General features: G+C 51.3%; 1 long non-coding RNA gene across 2 annotated transcripts; it reads left to right on the plus strand.

The window, feature by feature from the left end:
- Positions 1–1,633: 1,633 nt before the first annotated feature.
- On the plus strand, positions 1,634–26,871 carry LOC140389444 (uncharacterized). Of its 2 annotated transcripts, none has more exons than XR_011934398.1 (4): positions 1,634–1,736; positions 10,899–11,010; positions 12,665–12,772; positions 25,140–26,871. It is a non-coding gene; the product is annotated as an uncharacterized lncRNA (long non-coding RNA). The 2 variants fall into 2 exon arrangements; XR_011934399.1 differs by lacking the exon at positions 1,634–1,736 and adding an exon at positions 1,747–1,903.
- Positions 26,872–27,278: the final 407 nt, after the last annotated feature.

Here is a 27,278-nt window from a genome sequence, read left to right on the forward strand (position 1 = left end):
TCACCCCCCCTCATCGCCACCGCCACTACCATTCCTCAGACCCCCATCGTCACCGTCACCCCCATTCCTCACCCCCCCATCGCCACCGCCACCCCCATTCCCCCCCCATCGTCACTGCCACCCCCATTCCTCACCCCCCCATCGCCACCCCCATTCCTCACCCCCCCCATCGCCACCCCCATTCCTCACCCCCCCCATCGTCACCGCAACTCCCATTCCTCACACCCCCATCGTCACCGCAACCCCCATTCCTCACCCCCCATCGTCACCGCCACCCCCATTCCTCACCCCCCCGTCGCTACCACCACCCCCATTCCTCACCCCCCCATCGTTACCACCACTCCCATTCCTCAACCCCCCCATCGCCACCGCGACTACCATTCCTCAGCCCCCCATCGCCACCGCAACCCCCATTCCCCCCCATCGTCACCGCCACCCCCGATTCCTCACACCCCCCATCGCCACCCCCATTCCTCACCCCCCCATCGTCACCGCCACCCCCATTCCTCACCCCCCCCCATCGTCACCGTCACCCCCATTCCTCACCCCCCATCGTCACCCCTATTCCTCACCCCCCCCATCGTCACCGTCACCCCCATTCCTCACCCCCCCAACGTCACCGCCACCCTCATTCCTCACCCTCCATCGTCACCGCCACCCCCATTCCTCACCCCCCCATCGTCACCGCAACTCCCATTCCTCACCCCCCCCATCGTCACCGTCACCCCCATTCCTCACCCCCCAACGTCATCGCCACCCCCATTCCTCACCCCCCCCATCGCCGCCGCCACCCCCATTCCTCACCCCCCCATCGTCACCGCCACCCCCATTCCTCACCCCCCCATCGTCACCGCCACCCCCATTCCTCACCCCCCCATCGTCACCGCCACCCCCATTCCTCAGCCCCCCATCGTCACCCGCCACCCCCATTCCTCACCCCCCCCATCGTCACCGCCACTCCCATTCCTCACCCCCCCATCGTCACCCGCCACTCCCGTTCTTCACTTCTTCACCCCCCCAATCGCCACGGATTACCCCCCTTCCTCATCACCCCCCCCTCACTGAAACGTCCAGTCCTGTAGGTTTTTTAAAAATAAATTTTAAGAGTACCAAATTATTTTTTCCAATTAAGGGGCAATTTAATGTGGCCAATCCACCTACCCTGCACATCTTTGGGTTGGGGAGGAGGAACCCACGCAAACACGGGGAGAATGCGCAAACTCCACACGGACAGTGACCCCGGGGCCGGGATTCGAACCCGGGTCCTCAACGCCGTAGTTCCAGTGCTAACCACTGCGCCACCGTGCTGCCCTCCAGTCCCGTACTCTCACCGCACTCTCGCCGTTAAGCGGCCGCAGGTGAATGCCATCCTGGGTCTCACCCCCACGCCTGGCTGATGGGGCGGTTTAAGTGGCATTGCGGTTACCATCACCCTAATCCCCCGCCCCCCACCTTCGCGACGCTGGTTCCAAAGGCCAATTTTAGCCACTTGTCATTTCAAATCCACCCAGCCCCCCCTCCCACCCACCCAACCCCGCCCTTCCCGCCCCCCTCCTCCATCCCCGCCAAAGTGTGCAGGTGGAAATGCACAGACCCAGAACCTTAACCCGTGTTTTTCTTTCCCTACAGGTACTGCCCGGCCTGCTGAATCCTGCCGGTGTCTTCCGCAACCTGTTGGTGGAAAGACACTTCTCCATGCCAGCATCACTTTCCAGCCGTCCCTGCCCTGTCTCTCCGTAAGCCCCCCTTGCGTCCGACGGCTAATTCCGCTCCCGTGCGTGCCGCAAGACTGGGAATTCCTTCTCCGAGCCTCTTTGCCTCTACCGCCCTCCTTTGAGATGCGCCTTAAAACCTAACCCTTCGACCCCTCCTTGATCGCCTGTCCTGATATTTCCTCCTGAGGGTCGGTGTGATATTTTATTTGACAGTGTTGCTGTGACTTGCTTTGAGATGTTTTTTGGAGCTATATAAATGCATGTTGTTCATCCAGCCTGACAGAAACTTGCATTGACATGGGCCTTCTCACATGCAGTGTGTTACGTTACTGCCGGACTAGTAACCCAGACAGTGTGAGATCAAGCCCCACCAGACATTTGAATTTAGCTTTTTTGGGGGAAAAAAACCCTAAAAAGGAAAAGCTAGCTTCTGACTATCATTAAAAACCCAGCCAGCGGGCAGCACAGCAGCACAGTGGTTAGCACTGCTGCCTCACGGCGCCGAGGACCCAGGTTCGATACTGGCTCTGGGTCACTGTCTGTGTGGAGGTTGCACATTCTCCCCGTGTTTGCGTGGGTTTCACCCCCCACAACCTCACTGCTGATGTTGGGTGGCACGGTAGCACAGTGGAAAGCACAGTTGCTTCACAGCTCCAGGGTCCCAGGTTCGATTCCCGGCTTGGGTCACTGTCTGTGCGGAGTCTGCACGTTCTCCCCGTGTCTGCGTGGGTTTCCTCCGGGTGCTCCGGTTTCCTCCCACAGTCCAAAGATGTGCAGGTTAGGTGGATTGGCCTTGCTAAATTGCCCTTAGTGTCCAAAATTGCCCTTAGTGTTGGGTGGGGTTACTGAGTTATGGGGATAGTGTGGAGGTGTGCACCTTGGGTAGGGTGCTCTTTCCAAGAGCCGGTGCAGACTCGATGGGCCGAATAGCCTCCTTCTGCACTGTAAATTCTATGATGAACCCAAAGATGTGCAGGGTAGGTGGATTGGCCACCACTAAATTGCCCCTTGGAAAAAATGAATTGGATACTCTAAATTTATTTAAAAAACAAGCCCAACCAGTTCACCCGTGTCCGGTAGGGAACAAAACAGGTTTGAGGGGCTGAATGGCCTCCTCCTGCTCCTAAGTCCCATGTCCTTTAATAGGTCTAGCCTATACATGACTCCAGTTCCATCCCAATGCGGTTATCAACTCATGTATTTGCTTTGTCCCTTGTTCCGCACTGTAACCAATCACTGTACCATTTGTCAATGTTCTCTGTCGATTATTCTTTTTTCCTCTGTTATGGGCCAGGGTTTAGAGAACCTGACCCACAACTTTTAATAGATTGTGGTATGGGGAGCACACGGCCCTCTCTACAGGTGTGGTGCAGCAGAAATGGAAAAGTATTTTTTTTTAAAGCAAAACAATGTTTATTCTATGAACTCAAGTTAACCTTTTTGAAACATACAGTGAACACCTTAGCAACCATCACTTCAAATACAACCCCCAAAGAATACAACACGAAGTAAACCTTTAAACTTTCCTTTTTAACATCCATACGACTTAAAAACAAAACCTTTATCAGAAACACATCAGGTTAAAGTCACGACTGAAAATATTTATAATTCTGAATTCACCAAATGATCAAGAGATGGTCTTTTGATGGCAGAGAGAACAGCAGTACACCTGCTTGGTCTGGCTTCAGCTCCAACACTGAAAACGAAACTAAAACACACCCTGCAGCCTGCTCAAAAACGAAAGTAAAAAGCTGACAGACAGCCCAGCTCCACCCACTCTCTGACATCACTGCAGTAGTAAACACCCATTTCTTAAAGGTACTCTCACATGACTACTATATACGTGCTGTGTACGTTCCCTCGGCCGCAGAAAAATACTTTTCGCTGTACTTCGGTACATGTGACAATAAATCAAATCCAACTTACGCAGCCTCGAACCCACCTAACTAGGAATTGACAATAAATAGCAGCCTTGCCAATGACGTGCGCACCCTGAGATTTCATAAGAAGATAGAAAAGTGGTCCACGGTAGTTCACAGAGATTACAAACAGAAGTGCATGGAATGTCAGCAAGTGAATGTAACCTCTTTGCGATGTTTCTCGGGTGTAAATCAAACCACCTGCCCTCCCCGATATAGCCGGGAAAGCAAAATTGCTTTGAGGCAGCACACTGAGATGGGGGTGAGGGATGAGGAGCTGGTTGGAAGAAGGAGGTATACCTCGTCGAAATAGTTTACAGAGGGCAACACGGTGGCGCAGTGGCTTAGCCCTGCTGCCTCACGGCGCCGAAGTCCCAGGTTCGATCCCGGCCCTGGGTCACTGTCCGTGTGTGGAGTTTGCACATTCTCCCCGTGTCTGCGTGGGTCTCACCCCCACAACCCAAAAGATGTGCAGGGTAGGTGGATCGGCCGCGCTAAATTGTCCCTTAATTGGAAACAATTAATTGGGTACTCTAAAGTTATAAAAAAAAAGAAATAGTTTACAGGAGGCTAGCTTTCATTCACATCGGACAGAACCTTTGGAACTGATTTTAACGTGCTGACCTTCCCTCCGTGGGGAAGCCTGGCAGAGCCTCAGGAACCCGGACGTTTCAGAAAATCGTCCGTCAGTGGCTTTAGAACACCCGCACCCCCTCCCACTTCGTTTGTGCAAAGAGTCTTTGACAAAGAGTCAGCCAGACTCGAAACGTTCGCTCCCTTCTCTCGCCACAGATGCTGTCAGGTCTGACTAGATTGCCCAGTACTTTCTGTTTTTGTTTCCGATTCCAGCGTCCGCAGTAACTAGCTTTTATCCACTTCAATGGTTTTCGACAAATTAGAGCGAATTGGGTGTGCAGGTGACTAACTTTGTCTCTAATATCGCCTCGCTGTGCTCAGCTCAGCCTTGTTGCGCTGCGATGTCCCTTTCAGATTGCTGTACATCCACACTCTTTAAAGGGAAGATTGGTTGTGGATGTTTGGTTGGTCTCGGCATTGCAGATTGCAACGTGACCATCAGACATAGAAGCAGAATTAGGCCACTCGGCCCATCGAGTCTGCTCTGCCGTTCAATCATGGCTGATATTCTTCTCAGCCCCATTTCTTCTGCCTTCTTCCCAAAACCCCTGATCCCCTTATTAATCAAGAACCTCTCTATCTCTGCCTTAAAGACACTCAGTGATTTGGCCTCCACAGCCTTCTGCGGCAAAGAGTTCCACTGATTCAGCACCCTCTGACTGAAGCAATTCCTCCTCATCTCTGTTTTAAAGGATCGTCCCTTTAATCTGAGATGGTGACCTCTGCTTCTAGTTTTTCCTACAAGCGGAAACATCCTCTCCACGTCCACTCTATCCAGGCCTCGCAGTATCCTGTAAGTTTCAATAAGATCCCCCCTCATCCTTCTAAACTCCAGCGAGTACAGACCCAGAGTCCTCAGCCGATCCTCATACGACAAGCTCTTCATTCCAGGGACCATTCTTGTGAGCCTCCTCTGGACCCTTTCCAAGGCCAGCACATCCTTCCTTAGATACGGGGCCCAAAACTGCTCACAATACTCCAAATGGGGTCTGACCAGAGCCTTGTGCAGCCTCAGAAGTACATCCCTGCTCTTGTATTCTCGCCCTCTCGACATGAATGCTAACATTGCATTTGCTTTCCTACCTGCCGGCTGAACCTGCACGTTAACCTTAAGAGAATCGTGAACAAGGACTCCCATGTAACTTAGCGGGAGCGTTGAAGACAACCTGCGGCAGTTTGTTTCAGCTGAAGTACCTAGAGAAGCCACGTCAGGATCTGACTTGAAGCATTGGGTAGAAGTCTACAGACGAAGGCAGAAGCCACAGTTTTGGAGACGCGATGAGGCAAGACAGACCCATGCTTCAGTGATGTTTCTCTGGACAGGACGGCTGTGAGGCCCCGCAGTCAGGACCACAGGGAGAAACCGGCTTCCGAAAACGTGCAGGTGTGATTCGAAGTGGCAGGGGAGGTCTACAGATGCAGTATGGTCCTCCACTCCTCAATGTATTCCTGCAGGAAACTCGGTGAGCTAATCAGGGCAGGAAAGATGAGTGCATCCACAGATATCCTGATGTGCATCTCATCCCAACCACTCTGACTTTGCCTTCCCTTGCCTTCTGCACCCCACTCACACCCACACACCTTGCCGGTACATCCAATCCCCACGCATCTCCTCATAATAATCTTTATTAGCGTCGTCACAAGTAGGCTTACATTAACACTGCAATGACGTTACTGTGAAAAGCCCCTAGTCGCCACATTCCGGCGCCTGTTCGGGTCACGGAGGGAGAATTCAGAATGTCCGATTCACCTAACAGCACGTCTTTCGGGACTTGTGGGAGGAAACCGGAGCACCCGGAGGAAACCCGCGTAGACACGGGGAGAACGTGCAGACTCCGCACAGACAGTGACCCGAGCCGGGAATCGAACCCGGGTCCCTGGCGCTGTGAAGCAACAGTGCTAACCACTGTGCCACCGTGCCACTCATATACCCAGTTGATCATGCACTGACATTAATCATGGTGCTCAAGCAAGTCCTACCTATCTCTCACAGCGACCCTTGACAAATGCTGCCCTTCCCCAACACATTCCCTGCGTTCTGTCTACGAGAGCACGCAATACCAGGGAGAGGCAGGGAATTTGCGGCGGGGCCCTCCAGTCCCCTGGAGTATGGCCACCCCAGAGGTCGCGGAGGAGGCGATCAGCTGAATCTCGGCGTGCCTGGCCATTGGAGAAGGAGCCCGGCTGCCTGGCGACAAAATGAGGAGTTACACGGCCACCCCGGTGTACAGTGCTGACTCATTTTGGCTCGATGGCAGCGGCCAGTGAGAAACGAGCAGCCTACACTGTGATGACTTGAGCTTCTCAACTCCAATCCGTGTCTTTATCCTCCCACCCTCGGGAGAAGGCCGCGCACCCTCGAGGCCTCACTATCACTGGGACTCCAGTCGGCCGCCCTCCGGCTCAGATGTGCACGGCACGTCAACGCCAGACACGTGCCGAGATTTGGAGGTTGTTGACGGAGAAGACAGCAGCAAAATGGAGTGAGGATCCGTCCAAGATTCACAGGTAGGATATACCGCACAAAAAAACGGCCATTCTTCCCAACCAAGACAAACCGGCCTTTACGCTCCTCTTGAGCCTCTTCACACCTTTCGACATCTAACTCTATCAGAGTAACCTGTTCCTCCCGCCTCTCTCATACGCTGCGTCGTGCCCCCTCAAATACATTCATTCCGGCTGCTTCAGCCGCTCCCCCCGATCGCGGGTTACTCACCACTCTTTGGATGAAGGTGTCTTCCAAATCTGTTGGATTTCTTGGCGACCCGCCTCACCTTGATGGGGCCTTCTAGTTTGGCTCTCCCCCCACGAGCACAGGAAGCTAGTGCCGACGGAACGGTCCCAGGAGTCGGACCGTTTCGGGTCAACCCCGGCCCATTCTTCGGGAAGATTTAACAGGCCCCCACGTCCGCTTCGAGACGGCGGGTGGGTTTCCTGAGGCTCAAGACCCAGGTGGCGGGCCCGCGGCTTTGGGCAGCTTCTCAGGCAGGTAGGAGGTGGGGAGCTTGCGTAGAAATTCGGATATAATAACGTTTTGTCACAAGTCGGCTTCAGTGAAGTTGCTGTGAAAAGCCCCTAGTCGCCACATTCCGGCGCCTGTTCGGGGAGGCCGGTACAGGAATTGAACCCGCGCCGCTGGCTTTGTTCTGCATTACAAGCCAGCTGCTCAGCCCACTGTGCTAAACCAGCCCCTTAAAGAGGTTCTGAATCAATCGGGTCATCGCAGTGGAGGGGAACCACCCCCAGAGACTCGCTGGGGAGTGGAGGAATCATCATCGGGGGCGTAGAGCCTCCAGGGCGGCCACGTTTCTCAGCGCAGAGAGAATGGCAAGATAGAAGTTGGGATCAGCAAAAGCTATTCAGTTTCTAGCCCCTTCGGGCCCCTCAGTCGGAGCCCCGCATGCTGCCTGCTATCCATCCCCCGGGCTTTCCTCTGCACAGGTACAGGTGAGGCAGCCTTTACTGGGACCCCCCACACAACATTGGTCAAGTGCTTCCCAGCAGTCGGAACAAGGACACCGTGTTCCTCTACCTTTGCTGACACTATAATGGCCGTACCATGCCGATGGAGTGGGGGGGGGAAATAAAAGCCAAAGTGTGCATATAGTTTAGGTGTTTACTCGTGTAACAGTGCCATATTTCTGTTTCAACCTTGTGCACCACAAAGTTTCGTTCACTGCTTCATGATCCCGCCTTGCCCATTCTTTGCCTGCTGCCTGTACGTTGTGAGGAATGGGTTGGGTGGGTTGCGGGCCTCCTTTGTTCTGGGGGCTAGGAGAACCTAGCGGTTCAGAATTTGTGTGTGTCAGATTCCTGCAGTGCCTCCCTTCAACTGGTTCAGGCACCCTGGCGGCTCCACCAGGCTCCACCTGCTGCTCCTCTTCCTCTGAAGAGCAGGAGCACTCGTCTCCTTTATCTCACAGAGCCCCAGGTCTCTTTCTTTCACAGCGTTGCGCAGGGGGACAGCAGGCCATTAGCGTTTGGGTACCCTGACTGGTGCAAGCCCTCCCTAAATCACATTTTCAGATCCCTTGCTTTATTAGGGCGGCACGGTGGCACAGTGGTTAGCACTGCTGCTTCACAGCCTCAGGGTCCCAGGTTCGATCCCCGGCTGGGGTCACTGTCTGTGCGGAGTCTGCACGTTCTCCCCGTGTCTGCGTGGGTTTCCTCCAGGCGCTCCGGTCCCGAAAGTCCCGAAAGACGTGCTTGTTAGGTGAATTGGACATTCTGAATTCTCCCCCTGTGGACCCGAACAGGCGCCGGAGTGTGGCGACTAGGGGCTTTTCACAGTAACTTCATTGCTGTGATAATGTAAGCCTACTTGTGACAATACAGATGATTATTATTAAAATGGATTTTGTTGGACTTTCCCTGCACATTAGTGTTCGCATTGCTCACAGATGCCGCAGCCCTGTCTTTGGTGGGTCACCCTCGTCTCCCTCTTCTTGGAGGTGACTACCTCGGGGAGACCGGACTGACGTGAAATGAACGCATCTTGGCAGCTGCCTGGGAATCATGCGTGTGTGATGATCTTTTGGTGGTTGAAAACCAGCTGAACAACGATGGAGTGACAGCCCTGGAGGAAAGGGGGATGGGCAGCTGTGAGATGCACCTCGTAGCAGCAGGTTGAAAGATTCAGCAAGTATATTTTGGCAGCGGATCACTGGAACGAACCAAAGGCCAAGATATTGATCGAAGGGAATAACAGCAAAAGGGATTATAATAACAGCAAAAGGGATTATTATTTAAATCATAAAATATTAAAACATGCTGCTGTGCAGAGAGACCTGGGTGTGCTCGTGCATGAGTCGCAAAAGGTTGGTTTACAGGTGCAACAGGTGATTAAGAAGGCGAATGGAGTTTTGTCCTTCATTGCTAGAGGGATGGAGGTTAAGACTAGGGAGGTTGTGCTGCAATTGTATAGGGTGTTAGTGAGGCCACACCGCGGGTATTGTGTTCAGTTTTGGTCTCCTTACTTGAGAAAGGACGTACTGGCACTGGAGGGTGTGCAGAGGAGATTCACTAGGTTAATCCAAGAGCTGAAGGGGTTGGATTACGAGGAGAGATTGAGCAGACTGGGATTGTACTCGTTGGAATTTAGAAGGATGAGGGGGGATCTTATAGAAACATATAAGATTATGAAGGGAATAGATAGGATAGATGCGGGCAGGTTGTTTCCACTCGCAGGTGAAAGCAGAACTCAGGGGCATAGCCTCAAAATAAGGGGAAGTAGATTAAGAACTGAGTTTAGGAGGAACGTCTTCACTCAAAGGGTTGTGAATCTATGGAATTCCTTGCCCAGTGAGGCAGTTGAGGCTCCTTCATTAAATGTTTTTAAGATAAAGATAGATAATTTTTTGAAGAATAAAGGGATTAAGGGTTATGGTGTTCGGGCCGGAAAGTGGAGCTGAGTCCAGAAAAGATCTCATTGAATGGCGGAGCAGGCTCGAAGGGCCAGATAGCCTACTCCTGCTCCGACTTCTTATGTCCTTGCCCTTGCATACCCGCCTGCTGCACTTGACGGGGTGCCTTCCTTCACGAGGCCTGCGAGTTGATTTGATTTATTGTCAAGGAGTACAGTGAAAAGTGTTTTTCTGCGGCCAAGGGTACGTACACAGTAGACAAAGAAGAGAACATTGACAAATGGTACATCGGCAAACAGTGATTGGTTACAGTGCGGAACAAGGGGCCAAACAAAGCAAATACATGAGCAAGAGCAGCATAGGGCGTCGTGAATAGTGTCCTTACAGGGAAAAGATAGTCCGAGGGGGAGTCGTTGAGGAGTCTAGTAGCTGTGGGGAAGAAGCTGTTCCTATGTCTGGATGTGCGGGTCTTCAGATTTCTGTACCTTCTGCGTGATGGAAGCGCCTGGAAGAAGGCAATGCCTGGGTGGGAGGGGTCTCTGATAATGCTGTCTGCCTTCCTGAGGCAGCGGGAGGTGTGGACAGAATCAATGTGGGGGTGGCAAGCTTGTGTGTCACTCGGGGTTTATAACTCGAGGGGGCACCACTCCACGCCCTGCTTGGCGAACTAGTCATCCCTCCCAATCTTATTGCCTGTCATTGGCCGGTTGGAAGGACTTTACGCGTTGCTGCCCAACCTGTTTGGTCGCGTTACGAACGCACCCACCTTGGCCTTGAGGTCCGGTGGGCGGGTCTCAAACCCAGAGCCTCCGGCTCAGAAGCCTCCTCATGAACGCTCGGGGTAGTCGGAGTTACTCCCAAAGTATTGGAGAGTTGCTTGCAAAGCAAATCCTCTGAGCAAAAGCCTTTCACTTAGGCCAGGAAACGGGTGTGCGACCTCAGTGTTCACAGCATTTGTTTGAGCTCCCGTGAAAAGCTTTTACTGAAGCATTTCTTGCCTGTCGAGTCCCCAGCCCCATCGTGCTCTCCGATCCTTTCTTTTGCAGTGTGTGACACGTTTAAATTGGACGTGAAAAGCCCCCAATTTATATACTTGTCCAGTGGTTTGAACTGAAGGATGGATGCAACGTAAACATTGCAAAGCTTTTCTTGCAAGTCCCGCGACATGTTTCACAGTGATCGTAAATGTCCCATCTGGAAAATAATAGAGCACTCGATCGACACACTCCTAATTCTGTGCTCTTCATGATTAAAATATTTTTCAGGTTTGACTTGGAAACCGGAATACGACATTCAACAAGCACGTAATATCCCCTCGCCTAAAAATGAAGCAACTTCTATTATTCGCAGGTGCCTTCTTTTCCTATTTTGTTATAGGTAAGAACTAATTGGGGCCATTTCGTTACGTTTTGTGAAGAAGGTGCCTTGCTGTTTTCTCTTTTGTCCAACCTAATTCTCTAATTCTGTTCCTATTTTCTATTGCGGGGCAGCACGGTAGCATTGTGGTTAGCACTGTGGCTTCACAGCTCCAGGGTCCCAGGTTCGATTCCCCCCTGGGCCACCGTCTGTGCGGAGTCCGCACGTTCTCCCCGTGTGTGCGTGGGTTTCCTCCGGGTGCTCCGGTTTCCTCCCACAGTCCAAAGATGTGCGGGTTGGGTGGATTGGCCGTGATAAATTGCCCTTAGTGTCCAAAAAGGTTAAGTGGGGGCTGCTGGGTTACGGGGATAGGGTAGATAGGTGGGCTTCAGTAGGGTGCTCTTTGTAAGATTTTAGTTTAGACGGGCAGCATGGTCGGCGCAGGCTTGGAGGGCCGAAGGGCCTGTTACTGTGCTGTACTTTTTCCTTGTTCTTTGACTCAGTCGTTGCTGGCTTCATAGGCGTTTAAAATTTCATACCTGTTGGACAGCCCCAAGGCGCCCTGAGCTTTCGGGACCTGCTGCCTCTTTTCCTTTTGACGAGTAGTCACCCAATGTCCTGCCCATCCCTACACTTTCCCATCACGATGCGGAGTGACCACCCTCTGGTACAGCTGCTCCACAAACCTCTCTCCCTCGCCTGTGGTGCACAGTGAAGGGAGTCACTCATCCCAATCAGGTTGTTCAAGGACTGCCAACCCCTGGCATTTCTTGCAGATACGACTGCCCCGGATGTCTCGTCGATCCCAGGCCTCCCATCTTGCAAGTCACACACATCACAAGCTTCCCCAGAGGCCCTGCCACCTTCCCGTGATCCTCTCGTGCTCTTCTCAGTCTCCAGGCTCGCCTCGCGCGGTTTCAGCCTCTGTTCAAAAGTCGCAGAATCACGGAAAATGCAGTGCTGAATGTTATGACGTGCCAAGTCCTCGTCCAGGTACTTTCTAAAGGATGTGACCAAACCCGCCTCTACCAGGCAGTGCACTCCAGACCCTCTGGGTAAAAATGTTTTTCCTCACATCCCCCCTAAACCTCCCACCCCTCCCCTTGTGACTGACCCTTCAACTGAGGAGAACAGCTGCTCCCTGTCCAACCTTTCCATGCCCCTCATAATCATAGAATTCACAGTGCAGAAGGAGGCCATTCGGCCCATCGAGTCTGCACTGGCCCTTGGAAAGAACACCCCACTTAAGCCCCACAGCTCCACCCTATCACAGTAACCCCACCTCACCTTTGTGGACACTAAGGGGCAATTTATCACGGCCAATCCACCTAACCTGCACATCTTTGGACTTGTGGGAGGAAACCGGAGCACCCGGAGGAAACCCGCGCAGGCACGGGGAAAACGTGCAGACTCCGCACAGACAGTGACCCGAGACTGGGAATCGAACCCGGGACCCTGGAGCTGTGAAGCAACAGTGCTAAACTGTGCTGCCCGAAGGTAAATATCGTGACCGCGACTCGCTGCCAACGGGTCCCTCCACTGAATCTAGCTCCACGAGCTCAGTAAACTGGTTCCACGAGTACAAAGTTTTATCACAAAGAATTTAATAGCTGGGTGTCTTACAGTCTTGGTCATCAAGTTCACACACGTATCTTCTCTCTTCCCCCATGAACAGCTTCAGCTCTGCAATGTTACAGCAAAGGGATAACATTTTTAGACAACACACAGGAAAAGATCGATTGTGACAGCAATGAAAAATGCTTCAAACGGATTGGCCTTTCACGTAAGTAATACAGGTGGGAAAGCAGCTCAATTTCTTGTTTCTTAATAATGTAAGGGATGTCCGTCCTCACCCACTAGACCAGCATTTGTTGCCCGTCCCTAATTACCCCTTGACAAGGTGGTGCTGAGCTGCCTTCTTGAAGCCGCTGCAGTCCCAGAGGTGTAGGCGCACCCACCGTGCTGTTCGGGAGGGAGCTCCAGGATTTGGCGACACTGAAGGAACGGCCGATATATTTCCCAGTCAGGATGGGGAGTGACTTGGAGGGGAACCACCAGGTGGGGGTGATCCCAGGTAACTGCTGCTGTTGTCCTTCTAGATGGTGGCGGTCGTGGGTTTGGAAGGTGCTGCCTGAGGAACCTCGGTGAGTTCCCGCAGTGAACCTTGTCGATGGAGCACACGGCTGGCACTGTCCATCGGAGGGGGAGGGAGTGAATGTTTGTGGAAGGGACGCCAATCAAGCGGGGCTGCTCTGTCCTGGATGGTGTGGAGCTTCCTGAGTGTTGGAGCTGAGCTCATCCAGGCAAGTGGAGAGTGTTCCATCACACTCCTGACTTGTGCATTGTAGATGGTGGACAGGATTTGGGGAGTCGGTGGGGGAGTTACTCGCTGTATGATTCCCAGCCTCTGACCTGCCCTGGTAGCCACAGTATTAACGTGGCTGGGTCCAGTTCAGTTTCTGATCAATGGTAACCCCCAGGATGTTGATTGTGGGGGATTCAGCGATGGTAATGCCAGTGAATGTCAAGGAGCAATGGTTAGATCCTCCCTCATTGAAGATGATCATTGCCTGGCACTTTTGCGGCGTGAATGTAACTTGTCAGCCCAAGCCTGGATATTGTCCAGGTCTTGCTGTATTTGGACACGGGATAAGTGGTGCTGGGGCAGGTTCTCTCACCTGACTGTATATTTGGAGCCTCATCAATTGTGCATCGGTGGATTACCCTCGAAATCACATTTGTCCTCCCTGCCATCACCTGATGTCCTCTCCCCTGGTGCTGGAATCAGGAGGTCCAGCAGCCTGGGAGGAGCACGCAACTGAGCTTGGGAGGAGCACGCAACTGAGCTTGGGAGGAGCACGCAACTGAGGTCGGTGCTGTTGGGACGCAAGACCATGCCCTGCATTGCAGGAAGAGGTTGAATGAGGTACTCAGCTCCGCCAAGGGTAAGTTAACCTTCTGCACACTGCAAGCTCGCGCTCTTGTAACACAATCAGGCAGTCAAAGGCTTACGCTCCAGTGGGATCCCTCGCGCGCTGTGGGCGGAGGTGGCATCAGCCCTGAATGTCTCACGTACACTTTAACGTCGCCGCCATCTCATTTATCGTCCTGTGCGGACAGCATCTTCGGCCCTCACTGTGGAGAACTCAGCAGGCGCCGCACCCTTCCCAGCTGCGCACCTTCCCATCTCATGGGCAGCACAGTGGTTAGCACAGTTCCTTCACAGCTCCAGGGTCCCGGGTTCGATTCCCGGCTGGGTCACTGTCTGTGCGGAGTCTGCACGTTCTCACCGTGTGTGCGTGGGTTTCCTCCGGGTGCTCCGGTTTCCTCCCACAGTCCCAAGATGGGCAGGTTAGGTGGATTGGACATGCTAAATTGCCCTTAGGCTGGGTGGGGTTGCGGGATAGGGTGGAGGTATGGGCTTAAGTGGGGTGCTCTTTCCAAGAGCAGGTGCAGACTCGATGGTCCGAATGGCCTCCTTCTGCACTGTAAATTCTAAAATTCTATGATACCGAGATACAAGTGAAAAGTATTGTTCTGTGCACTGTCCAGACAGATCGTTCCATAAATGAAAAACATCGGACATGCGATAGATTCACAATGTAAATACATAGACACAGGCATCGGATGAAGCATACACGAGTGTAGTACTACTAGGACAAGATGTGTGAAGAGCTGAGTTGAGTCAACATAAAAGAGAAAGGTTAGAGATAGTGTTCGTGTTAGAATTAAGTTTTAAAAGGTTAGTACGGTTATAAAAGATGTAGGAAGAGGGTCTGTGGGAGAGATCTCAACTGCCCTAGACGCCACCCTCCAGCGCCATCTTGGAATCATTCCTGCCCTTCCCCCTGAACCTAAGAGCGGCACTGTGGTTAGCACTGTTGCTTCACAGCGCCAGGGTCACAAGTTCAATTCCCGGCTTGGGTCACTGTCTGTGCGGAGTCTGCACGTTCTCCCCGTCTCTGCGTGGGTTTCCTCCGGGTGCTCCGGTTTCCTCCCACAAGTCCCGAAAGACGTGCTTGTTAGGTGAATCGGACATTCTGAATTTTCCCTCCGTGTACCTGAACAGGCGCCGGAATGTGGCGACTAGGGGATTTTCACAGTAACTTCATTGTGTTATGGGCCAGGACTTAGAGAAACCCAAAGTGTATCATGGAGCTCACCTGACCCACAACATTTACTAGATTGTGGTTATGGGGAGCACACGGGCCCACTCTGCAGGTGTGGTGCAACAGAGAGCTAAAGCACTTTTAAATTAAAACAATGTTTATTTATGAAACCAGTTAACACTTTATAACCCCACAGGAAACATCTTAACAACTATCAACACCGATAAATCCCCAAAGAATACAGTACTCTATAAATAACTCTTAATCTTTCCTTGCAACATCCATAAGAGAAAAAGAACCCTATTTACAGAAAGACATCAGGTTTAACTTCTCCGCTGAGAGCAGTTACCACTTTGGAATCACCAAATTAACATTCTTCAGCTTGCAGCGATTCCTACACATCTTGCTGTGACTGCAGCTTCTCCAAAACTAAAACTAAACTAAAACACACCCTGTAGCAGACAGCCCAAAACGAAGGTAAAAGCAGACAGACAGCCCAGCTCCACCCACACTCTGACATCACTGATAAACACCCATTTCTTAAAGGTACATCCACTACAGCTAGTTTTACAAACACCTATTTCTGAAAGGTACTCTCACATGACAATTGCAGTGTTAATGTAAGCCGACTTGTGATGATAAAGATTATTATTATCACTGTGGATAACTCCATGTGGACGTCAACCTTCCCCCTTCTTGAGGCCATCACTTAAGGGATCAAACCTCAATGTGCAGTCGCTTTCGGCACATGACTTCGCGCATCTCCCTTACATGATACAAGGGACGAGTGATTAACATGCTAAGCGTCATGCGCATCTGAGACACACGCAGGGAGACATTCAGGGAGTTGGGAGCTTGGGTCACCCTCGAGATAAGCGGGCACATAGATTCACAGGCAGGAGGCATTCACACGATGAGACCATTATCACAAACTCAACATGTGTTTGCAGAGGTGCGTGACGTACACAGCAACTGGACATCCGTGCCACTATTGCGCTCTCGGTGGCTCTTAGTTCCTCTCTTCCTACCGCTGCATCGAGGTGCTTTCCCAACATCCGCAGCCTGCTGACTGCCTGAGGGGCTTTCAGCTTGGGGGGGCGGAGGAGAGGTTGGGAAGGATGCGTGCCTGCTTGTGTGTGCTGAGCCCTCCCCTGGAAGGGCTGAAGATAGCCTCAGCGCAGGATGATAAATGAGATGATGATAAAGATGTTGAAGTGTACGTGAGACGTTCAGTGCTGATATCCCCTCCGCTGGTAGCGTGTGAGAGATCCCAGAGGAGCGGGCTTTGGTTCCACTCGGAGAGTGTTGAGTTTGGAGTGAGCAGAAGGCCGACTCATCCTGGCAGAGCAGATCATTCGGCTGTTTTCCCCTGCAGGTTGGGTCCCCGCAGCACAGACTCCCGCTTGCGACCCCCTCCCAGGCTGCTGGACCTTCTGGTCCACAGCAGGACCAGAGATTAAGAACATAAGAACTAGGAGCAGGAGTAGGCCACCTGGCCCCTCGAGCCTGCTCCACCATTCAATGAGATCATGGCTGATCTTTTGTGGACTCAGCTCCACTTTCCGGCCCGAACACCATAACCCTTAATCCCTTTATTCTTCAAAAAACTATCTATCTTTATCTTAAAAACATTTAATGAAGGAGCCTCGACTGCTTCACTGGGCAAGGAATTCCATAGATTCACAACCCTTTGGGTGAAGAAGTTCCTCCTAAACTCAGTCCTAAATCTACTTCCCCTTATTTTGAGGCTATGCCCCCTAGTTCTGCTTTCACCCACCAGTGGAAACAACCTGCCCGCATCTATCCTATCTATTCCCTTCATAATTTTATATGTTTCTATAAGATCCCCCCTCATCCTTCTAAATTCCAACGAGTACAGTCCCAGTCTACTTAACCTCTCCTCGTAATCCAACCCCTTCAGCTCTGGGATTAACCTAGTGAATCTCCTCTGCACACCCTCCAGTGCCAGTACGTCCTTTCTCAAGTAAGGAGACCAAAACTGAACACAATACTCCAGGTGTGGCCTCACTAACACCGTATACAATTGCAGCATAACCTCCCTAGTCTTAAACTCCATCCCTCTAGCAAAAAAGGACAAAATTCCATTTGCCTTCTTAATCTCCTGTTGCACCTGTAAACCAACTTTTTGCGACTTATGCACTAGCACACCCAGGTCTCTCTGCACAGCAGCATGTTTTAATACTTTATCATTTAAATAATAATCCCTTTTGCTGTTATTCCTACCAAAATGGATAACCTCACATTTGTCAACATTGTATTCCATCTGCCAGACCCTAGCCCATTCACTTAGCCTATCCAAATCCCTCTGCAGACTTCCAGTATATACTGCACTTTTTGCTTTACCACTTATCTTAGTGTTGTCTGCAAACTTGGACACATTGCCCTTGGTCCCCAACTCCAAATCACCTATGTAAATTGTGAACAGTTGTGGGCCCAACACTGATCCCTGAGGGGCACCACTAGCGACTGATTGCCAACCAGAGAAACACCCATTAATCCCCACTCTTTGCTTTCTATTAATTAACCAATCCGCTATCCGTGCTACTACTTTACCCTCAATGCCATGCATCTTTAGTTTATGCAGCAACCTTTTGTGTGGCACCTTGTCAAAAGCTTTCTGGAAATCCAGATATACCACATCCATTGGCTCCCCGTTATCTACCGCACTGGTAATGTCCTCAAAAAATTCCACTAAATTAGTTAGGCACGACCTGCCCTTTATGAACCCATGCTGCATCTGCCCAATGGGACAATTTCCATCCAGATGCCTCGCTATTTCTTCCTTGATGATAGATTCCAGCATCTTCCCTACTACCGAAGTTAAGCTCACTGGCCTATAATTACCCGCTTTCTGCCTACCTCCTTTTTTAAACAGTGGTGTCACGTTTGCTAATTTCCAATCCGCCGGGACCACCCCAGAGTCTAGTGAATTTTGATAAATTATCACCAGTGCATTTGCAATTTCCCTAGCCATCTCTTTTAGCACTCTGGGATTCATTCCATCAGGGCCAGGAGACTTGTCTACCTTTAGCCCCATTAGCTTGCCCATCACTACCCCCTTGGTGATAACAATCCTCTCAGCCCCGTATCAGCCTCCCCAAACAGGCGCCGGAATGTGGCGACTAGGGGTTTTTCACAGTAACTTCATTTGAAGCCTACTTGTGACAATAAGCGATTTTCATTTCATTTTTCATTTCTAGGTCCTCACCTGTCATAGCCTCATTTCCATCAGTCACTGGCATGTTATTTGTGTCTTCCACTGTGAAGACCGACCCAAAAAACCTGTTCAGTTCCTCAGCCATTTCCTCATCTCCCATTATTAAATCTCCCTTCTCATCCTCTAAAGGACCAATATTTACCTTAGCCACTCTTTTTTGTTTTATATATTTGTAGAAACTTTTACTATCTGTTTTTATATTCTGAGCAAGTTTACTCTCATAATCGATCTTACTCTTCTTTATAGCTTTTTTAGTAGCTTTCTGTTGCCCCCTAAAGTTTTCCCAGTCCTCTAGTCTCCCACTAATCTTTGCTACTTTGTATGCTTTTTCCTTCAATTTGATACTCTCCCTTATTTCCTTAGATATCCACGGTCGATTTTCCCTCTTTCTACCGTCCTTCCTTTTTGTTGGTATAAACCTTTGCTGAGCACTGTGAAAAATCGCTTGGAAGGTTCTCCACTGTTCCTCAACTGTTTCACCATAAAGTCTTTGCTCCCAGTCTACCTTAGCTAGTTCTTCTCTCATTCCATTGTAATCTCCTTTGTTTAAGCACAAAACACTAGTGCTTGATTTTACCTTCTCACCCTCCATCTGTATTTTAAATTCCACCATATTGTGATCGCTCCTTCCGAGAGGATCCCTAACTATGAGATCCTGAATCAATCCTGTCTCATTACACAGGACCAGATCTAGGACCGCTTGTTCCCTCGTAGGTTCCATTACATACTGTTCTAGGAAACTATCGCGGATACATTCTATAAACACCTCCTCAAGGCTGCCTTGACCGACCTGGTTAAACCAATCGACATGTAGATTAAAATCCCCCATGATAACTGGTGTACCATTTCTACATGCATCAGTTATTTCTTTGTTTATTGCCTGCCCCACCATAATGTTACAATTTGGTGGCCTGTAGACTACTCCTATCAAGTGATTTTTTCACCTTACTATTCCTGATTTCCACCCAAATGGATTCAACCTTATCCTCCATAGCACCGATGTCATCCCTTACTGTTGCCCGGATGTCATCCTTAAATAACAGAGCTACACCACCTCCCTTACCATCCACTCTGTCCTTCCGAATAGTTTGATACCCTCGGATATTTAACTCCCAGTCGTGACCATCCTTTAACCATGTTTCAGTAATGGCCACTAAATCATAGTCATTCACGATGATTTGCGCCATCAACTCATTTACCTTATTCCGAATACTACGAGCATTCAGGTAAAGTACACTTATGTTGGCTTTTTTACCTCTGTTCTGAATCTTAACATCTCGATCATTAACCTCTCCTAAGTTGTATTTCCTCTTAACCTTTCTCCTAATTTTCCTTGTCGTTGAACCCATATCTTCATGTAACAACCTGCCCCATCGCTTACCATTAATGTTTTCACTTCCTGTTTTATTCCTTTTAGTATTACTGGTCCTATTCACTGAGCTCCCCTCAGTCACTGTACCTTGTACTGTCGCCCTTTTTGATTTTTGACTCTGGCTTCTCTGCCTTACACTTTCCCCCTTACTGCCTTTTGTTTCTGTCCCTGTTTTACTACCTTCCAACTTCCTGCATCGGTTCCCATCCCCCTGCCACATTAGTTTAAACTCTCCCCAACAGCTCTACAAACCACTCCCCCCCCCGCCTAGGACATCGGTTCCAGTCCTGCCCAGGACCGTCCGGTTTGTACTGGTCCCACCTCCTCCAGAACCAGTCCTAATGCCCCAGGAATTTGAATCCCTCCCTCTTGCACCATCTCTCGAGCCACGCATTCATCTTATCTATCCTGACATTCCTACTCAGACTAGCTCGTGGCACTGGTAGCAATCCTGAGATTACTACCTTTGAGGTCCTACTTTTTAGTTTAACTCCTAACTCCCTGAATTCAGCTTGTAGGACCTCATCCCGTTTTTTACCTATAATCGTTGGTGCCTATGTGCATCATGACAGCTGGCTGTTCACCCCCCCCCCCCACCCCAGAATGTCCTGCAGCCACTCCGAGACATCCTTGACCCTTGCACCAGGGGGGCAACATACCATCCTGGATTCTCGATTGCGTCCGCAGAACCGCCTGTCTATTCCCCTTATAATTGAGTCCCCTATCACTATAGCCCTGCCATTCTTCTTCCTGCCCAGCTGCACAGCGGAGCCAGCCACGGTGCCATGAACCTGGCTGCTTTTGCCTTCCCCTGGTGAGCCATCTCCCTCAACAGTATCCAAAGCGGTAAATCTGTTTTGCAGGGAGATGACCGCAGAGGACACCATCACTGCCTCCCTACTCTTGCTCTGTCTTTTGGTCACCCATTTTCTATCTCCCTCAGTACCTTTCACCTGCGGTGTGACCAACTCGCTAAACGTGCTATCCACGACGTCCTCAGCATCGCGGATGCTCCAAAGTGAGTCCATCCGGCGATGAAGGATCTCTGGCGCACAGAGAAAAGGGAATGTCGCTTGACGGAAAAGATCGGTACGAGTGTGACGGAATTGGAAGAAAAGTCCAGCATCGAGTTCGAACTCTTCATTCATTGATGGAAGGAGGCGGAAGCAAAAAAATGTTGCCAAGGATAGATCAGCTGCATTTCTATAGCACCTTTAAGCTCCTCTGACAGGCGCTATTATCAAACAAAATCTGACACCGAGCCACATTAGATATCAAGGCAAATGAGCAAAACCTTGGACAAAGGGAAAGGTCTGAGAGAGGCTCTTAAAGGAGGGGCGAGAAGGGGCTGCATGTGGCGCAGTGGTCAGCGCCGGGACTGCGGAGCTGAGGACCCGGGTTCGAATCCCGGCTCTGGGTCACTGTCCGTGTGGAGTTTGCACATTCTCCCCGTGTCTGCGTGGGTCTCACCCCCACAACCCAAAAGATGTGCAGGGTAGGTGGATTGGCCACGCTAAATTGCCCCTTAATTGGGGGGGGGGGGGGGAAATAATTGGGTGCGCTAAATTTTTTTTTAAAAGGAGGGGGCGAGAGGAAAAGCGAGATCAGCTTCAGAGAGGAAGTCCAGAGCTTAGGCCTTTAAACAGCTGCGGGCGAGCATGGCTACAAACGGTGGGGCGAAGAGGCCAGAATCGAAGGGAGTGCAGAGACCTCCGTCCGAGGCTACAGAGACAGAGAGGGGCGAGGGAAGGCCGGGGGTTACAGAGGGGGTTGAAAAATGAGCAAATCTGTCGGCAGGCTGGAGCCAATGTAGGTCAGAGAAGGCGACCGCGTGCCCTCATGAAGGTGCAAACGATTTCGCCGTGCTTCCATGCCCGGAGGTGAATCTTCGCCCCACTGGGAATCAGGCCGCCCCCCCCGGATGTTGTGTACGGTGTGCAGAACCATGGCTTCGGGACCAGTGAATGTGCTGGGTGGAGTCGGGGGGTGGGGGGGAGGCAATGGCTGCCTGCGTGTTGATGCATCAGATCATCATTGTCACGGCGCGCCCAGAGACACTGCGATTCATCCTGCAGCAGGGCTGTGCAACATTACAAGACTCGGATCACCCACTCCTCGCTGAAGCAATCCGTCTCTGACCCCGTTCACTTGTTTCTCAGGCCACGGGCTGAGAAGGTGGACCCTTCTTCCAGAGCTGGACGCTAGCCTGATCTCAGTGATATAATCGGAATTCAATCCAAAATGAGTTCCAGAAACCAGCGTCTCAAATGCTGAGCGAATGCGAGGCTAAGAGAGAGACCTATTTAGCATAGTGGGCTGGTTTAGCACAGCGGGCTAAACAGCTGGCTTGTAATGCAGAACAAGGCAGCAGCGCGGGTTCGATTCCCGTACCAGCCTCCCTGAACAGGAGCCGGAATGTGGCGACAAGGGGCTTTTCACAGTAACTTCATTGAAGCCTACTCGTGACAATAAGTGATTATCATCATCATTATCTTAGTGCAACACGGTAGCACAAGTGGATAGCACTGTGACTTCACAGCTCCAGGGTCCCAGGTTCGATTCCCGGCTCGGGTCACTGTCTGTGCGGAGTCTGCACGTTCTCCCCGTGTCTGCGTGGGTTTCCTCCGGGTGCTCCGGTTTCCTCCCACAGTCCAAAGACGTGCAGGCAAGGTGGATTGGCCATGATAAATTGCCCTTAGTGACCAAAAAAGGTTAGGAGAGATTATTGGGTTACGGGGATAGGGCTTAAGTGGGTCGGTGCAGACTCGATGGGCCGAGTGGCCTCCTTCTGCACTCTATGATCTATGAAGAGGTTTGGCTGAACTGTATTCGTGAACAATGTGGAACATTTCCCCTTGGCGGAGGGAGTCAATGACCAGGGGACGTAGATTTAAGGTGAGGGGCAGGAGGTTTCGAGGGGATTTGAGGAACCCAGAGAGTGGTGGAGGCAGAGACCCTCAGAACATTTCAGAAGCATTTAGATGTTCGCGTGCGATGCCAGGGCGATGGGCCAAGTGCTGGGAAATGGGATTAGAACAGACAGGCGGTTGTATTCGGCCGGCTCAGGCTCGATGGGCTGTAGGGCCTTTCCTGTGCTGTATGATTCTCTGACTCTAAAACAGAGATGGTCAAGAATGTGAAAATGAGGTTCAGCCGAGTTGAGAAGCCGTTCCTCCCCCCGACATATAATACCAAAATACCAAAGCCCGTGAACGTTTTTTTGATTCGTTCACGGGATTTAGGCGTCGCAGGCTGTGCCTGCATTTACTGCCCATCCCTAAGGGCGGTTTAGCACAGGGCTAATTCGCTGGCTTTGAAAGCAGACCAAGGCAGGCCAGCAGCACGGTTCAATTCCCGTAACAGCCTCCTCGAACAGGCGCCGGAATGTGGCAACTAGGGGCTTTTCACAGTAACTTCATTGAAGCCTACCTGTGACAATAAGCCATTTTCATTTCATTTCATTGTCCTCGAGAGGGCGGTTAAGAGTCGACCACATCGCTGTGGGTCTGGAGTCACATCTCGGCCAGACCGGGTAAGGACGGCAGATTTCCTTCCCTAAAGGACATTAGTGAACCAGCTGGATTTTTAACGACAATCGGCTCTGGTTTCATGGTCATCGTTAGACTTCTAATTCCAGGTTTTTACTGAAATAAAATTTCACCACCTTCAGAGCCGGGATTCGAACCGGGCTCCCCAGAACCTCACTCTGGGTCTCTTGCTTTCCCAGTCCAGTGACAATACCACTACGCCGCCGCCGCCTCCCCATAACTAGTTGGAAAAGATTGGGACAGGTTGGACAGGGGCAGCAAGAAAGGGTTCGAAGTCAGCACGGTGGCGCAGTGGGTTAGCCCTGCTGCCTGACGGCGCCAAGGTCCCAGGTTCGATCCCGGCTCTGGGTCACTGTCCGTGCGGAGTTTGCACATTCTCCCCGTGCTTGTGTGGGTTTCGCCCCCACAACCCAAAAGATGTGCAGGGTAGGTGGATTGGCCGCGCTAAATTGCCCCTTAATTGGAAAAAATTAATTGGGTACTCTAAATTTATTTTTTTTAAAAGGGCTCGCTGAGGTGGATGGATATAAATTGCTTCCGCATTGCGACTGAACCCAGATCAAGGAGACGTGAAGATAAGACAGAGACTGACAGATCAAGCCAAGAATTTAGGAGGAATTTCTAATAGATCCAAGAGGGCAGAACGGTGGCACAGCGGTTAGCACTGGTGCCTCACAGCGCCAGGGACCAGGGTTCAATTCCGTCCTTGGGTGGCTGTCTATGTGGACTTGGCACGTTCCGTTCCCCCGTGTTTAAAAAAAATAAATAATTTTGAGTACCCAATTCATTTTTTCCATTTAAGGGGCAATTTAGCATGTTCAATCCACCTACACGGCACATCTTTGGGTTGTGGGGGCGAAACCCACGCAGACACGGGGAGAATGTGCAAACTCCACACGGACAGTGACCCAGAGCTGGATCGAACCTGGGACCTCGGCGACCATGCTAACCACTTGCGTCGTTCTCCCCGTGTCTGCGTGGGTTTACTCCAGGTGCTCCGGTTTCCTCCCACAGTCCAACGATGTGCCAGTTAGGTGGATTGGCCGTGCTAAAATTGCCCCTCTGTGTCCAGCGATGTGTAGGTTAGGTTAAGAGATTATTCGGATATGGTGGGGAAGTGGGCTTGGATAGGGTGCTCTTTCCAAGGGTTCCGTGCAGAAGCAATGGGCCGAATGGCCTCCTTCTGCACTGTAGGGTTCCTATGACACAGAGGTTGGGAGGATGTGGAACTATTGAAGCAGATCGCACCGACACATTTAAGGAATGGGTGTGGTAGAAGAGATCCCAATGGGCCAGAGTGTCGGTCAGAGTGAGAGAAACCTCAGCTGCGGCTGAATGGCCTGTACCTTATGCGGCCGTTTCTATGCAGATGAGACACACTTCCTATTCACTCTATCCTTCCCCACCCCCAAAACATGTCACAGTGAACCCATTAGAAAATCTGCCTCCTCACCGCAGAATTGTCACGGTGCAGAAGGAGGCCATTCGGCCCGGCGTGTCTTCACCGGCTCACCAAACGAGCATCGTGACTCAGTACCGTTCCCCTGCCTTTCTTCCCCCCCCCCCCCCCCCCCCCCCCCCGAACCCCACGCGCATTGCTACTGCTCGAATATTCATCCAATTCGGATCCCGGCCCTGGATCACCGTCCGTGTGGAGTTTGCACATTCTCCCCGTGTCTGCGTGGGTTTCACGCCCCCCCCCCCCCCACAACCCAACGATGTGCCGGTTAGGTGGATTGGCCGTGATAAATTGCCCCCCGGATAGATTTGCCTGGTGGGCGGCGGCGCTGGTGGTGGTGCTGTGCCTCTCGAGTGTGTTGAGCTAACAAAAAGTGCCAGTCAATCAATTTAATTTCGGTCACCTTCTACTTTTGTTTTCCCAGCCAAACATACCTTTTACTTAAAAGGGTGCATTACTTCTTCTTTATGTAGCCTGACCTATTCGAAAGAGATTAGTGGAGTCGTGGTGGAGTTCAGGACGCTCTGCTGCGCGACAGACTTGTGCAACGCCACCTCCGGAATGGGGCCATCGCTTCTGACGGGCATCTTCGCAGTGGTTTGCGGCTGGGCCCTGTGCCGCCTGTGAGGACCGGAACGACCGGTGTGCTGAACGGGCGCCTCGCAGACGTTATCCCCCCCCCCGCCTCCGCCGTCACCCGCCCCATTTAATTTTTTTGCGCCAGAAGCAAGCCCCCGGGCATCGTGTTACTGAACTGGAAACCAGCCGATCGAGAAACGCCCGACGAAATAAGAGCTCCCTTTCTACTCCCAGTGGCGAGGTTCGCCCGATTTCCCACTCCCGATTTCAGTAGAGATCCCGGAGAAAACAGCAAGCATTGAGAGAGGGTAAAGAAAACTGTTAATGATAAACCTTTATGGACATTCTCTTTTTTTTGGGGGGGGCGGGATAAAGCCCTCTGTCCTGCCAAGAAAAAGAGAAACCAGCCCCACGTTGTGCGATCTGCCGTTGTTTGCTGGTGTTACTGCAGCGTGCTAATATTAGATACGTTGGGATATTCCCCCCTCCCCTGGCCACCTACCTGCGGAATTGGGACATTCAAAGTTTTAAACAAATGTGTTCTCAGCATGTGAGTGCAAAGGAGCTTTTTATCACCCATCCCCAGTTGCCTCGGAACTATTTGAGAGGTTTGAACCGCATCGTCCATTTTAAATGCGGGTGGCAGGTTTGACCCACTGATTTCCTTCTGCGCTCCCAGAGAAACACGAAACTTGGCATGCCGTGTTTTTTGTTCACAGGCCCCGCCTCGCTCCCCGTTGGGCGGGTTGGCAAAAGCCACACCCCGCCCGATTTTGGGGGCGCAGCTCCCGCCTGGCGAATGACATTAAGATCGCCGGCCCCGGCGTCACCGAAAAATGGCCTATTCCCCGCGCGATCCGAGACAGTTTTGTCACCAGGCCCGTTGAGAGGACCGTCGCGGGTAAAAAAAAAAATTCCACACCCTCGCCCAACCCAATTGTACTCACCTGAGGACAGCCGAAACCACCAGCTAGTCAGCGGGAGGGAGAATCCAGGCAGGCGTCGGGACGCTGAAGCCACATGGAGCCCCCCCGGCCCCCAGCCCCGTCATCTTGGTCAGCACAACCTATCGAACCTTCTGCCTGATGAACGTGGTCTTCAATCCGCTACCGCCTGGCACCTGAACGAATATCCGCGTTTCTTGCAATGTTGTGCCTTCGTTTTGCCGTTGGAACTTCAAAATTGTGTTTGTTCCCATGTTTAAAGACTACAAAAGCGAAACAGGAACGCTCCATTTGGCCACAACCTTTCCTACAACGTTGACATTTCAGTGTGAATTCTAAACTTTTGCAGTTGGCACCCGCACTACCTTTTTCTGGTTCCGCTGAAAATTTGTGCGTTCAATGTTTTCCTCCTGTGTGCACGCGTGTGCGTGTATGTGTGTGTGTAACGTCGCCAAATATTGTAGAGAAAGGACGCTCTCCTGGTCGAGGTTTCAAACCCCAGTGTTAACCTGCTAATTCAGCCCAGGACCCGTCTCCATGACGTGCGGCTGACTTGTTCTTCAATCTTAATCTTTGTTGGATTCCTTAAAATCTCAAAGCAAGAAACATTAAACAAAAAATTACTGCACAGTTTCAATTTGTTTGTCATTGACACCGATTTGACTCGGATTATGCACCTAGTGGGGGGGGAAGTAAGTAATTTTGAGTACCCGGGTGGGTCGGTAGACCGGGGAAGCAAATGCAAATGCAAATTAAACTGCGTATTAGCTGAAACTTAGAAGGAGGATCTCCAAAGGGTTTGTGAGACTGGCCTTGTTATAGAACACAGCACAGTACAGGCCCTTCGACCCACGACCACTTGTCCTAATCTAAGATCAACCTAACCTCCACCCCTTCAATTTACTGCTGTCCATGTGTCTGTCCAAGAGTCACTTAAATGTCCGTAATGACTCTGACTCCACCACCTCTGCTGGCAGTGCATTCCACACACCCACCACTCTCTGTGTAAAGAACCTCTGACATCTCCCCTATACCTTCCT

The sequence above is a fragment of the Scyliorhinus torazame genome, chromosome 14 (genome assembly GCF_047496885.1).
Source record: "Scyliorhinus torazame isolate Kashiwa2021f chromosome 14, sScyTor2.1, whole genome shotgun sequence".
Classification (NCBI taxonomy): domain Eukaryota; kingdom Metazoa; phylum Chordata; class Chondrichthyes; order Carcharhiniformes; family Scyliorhinidae; genus Scyliorhinus; species Scyliorhinus torazame.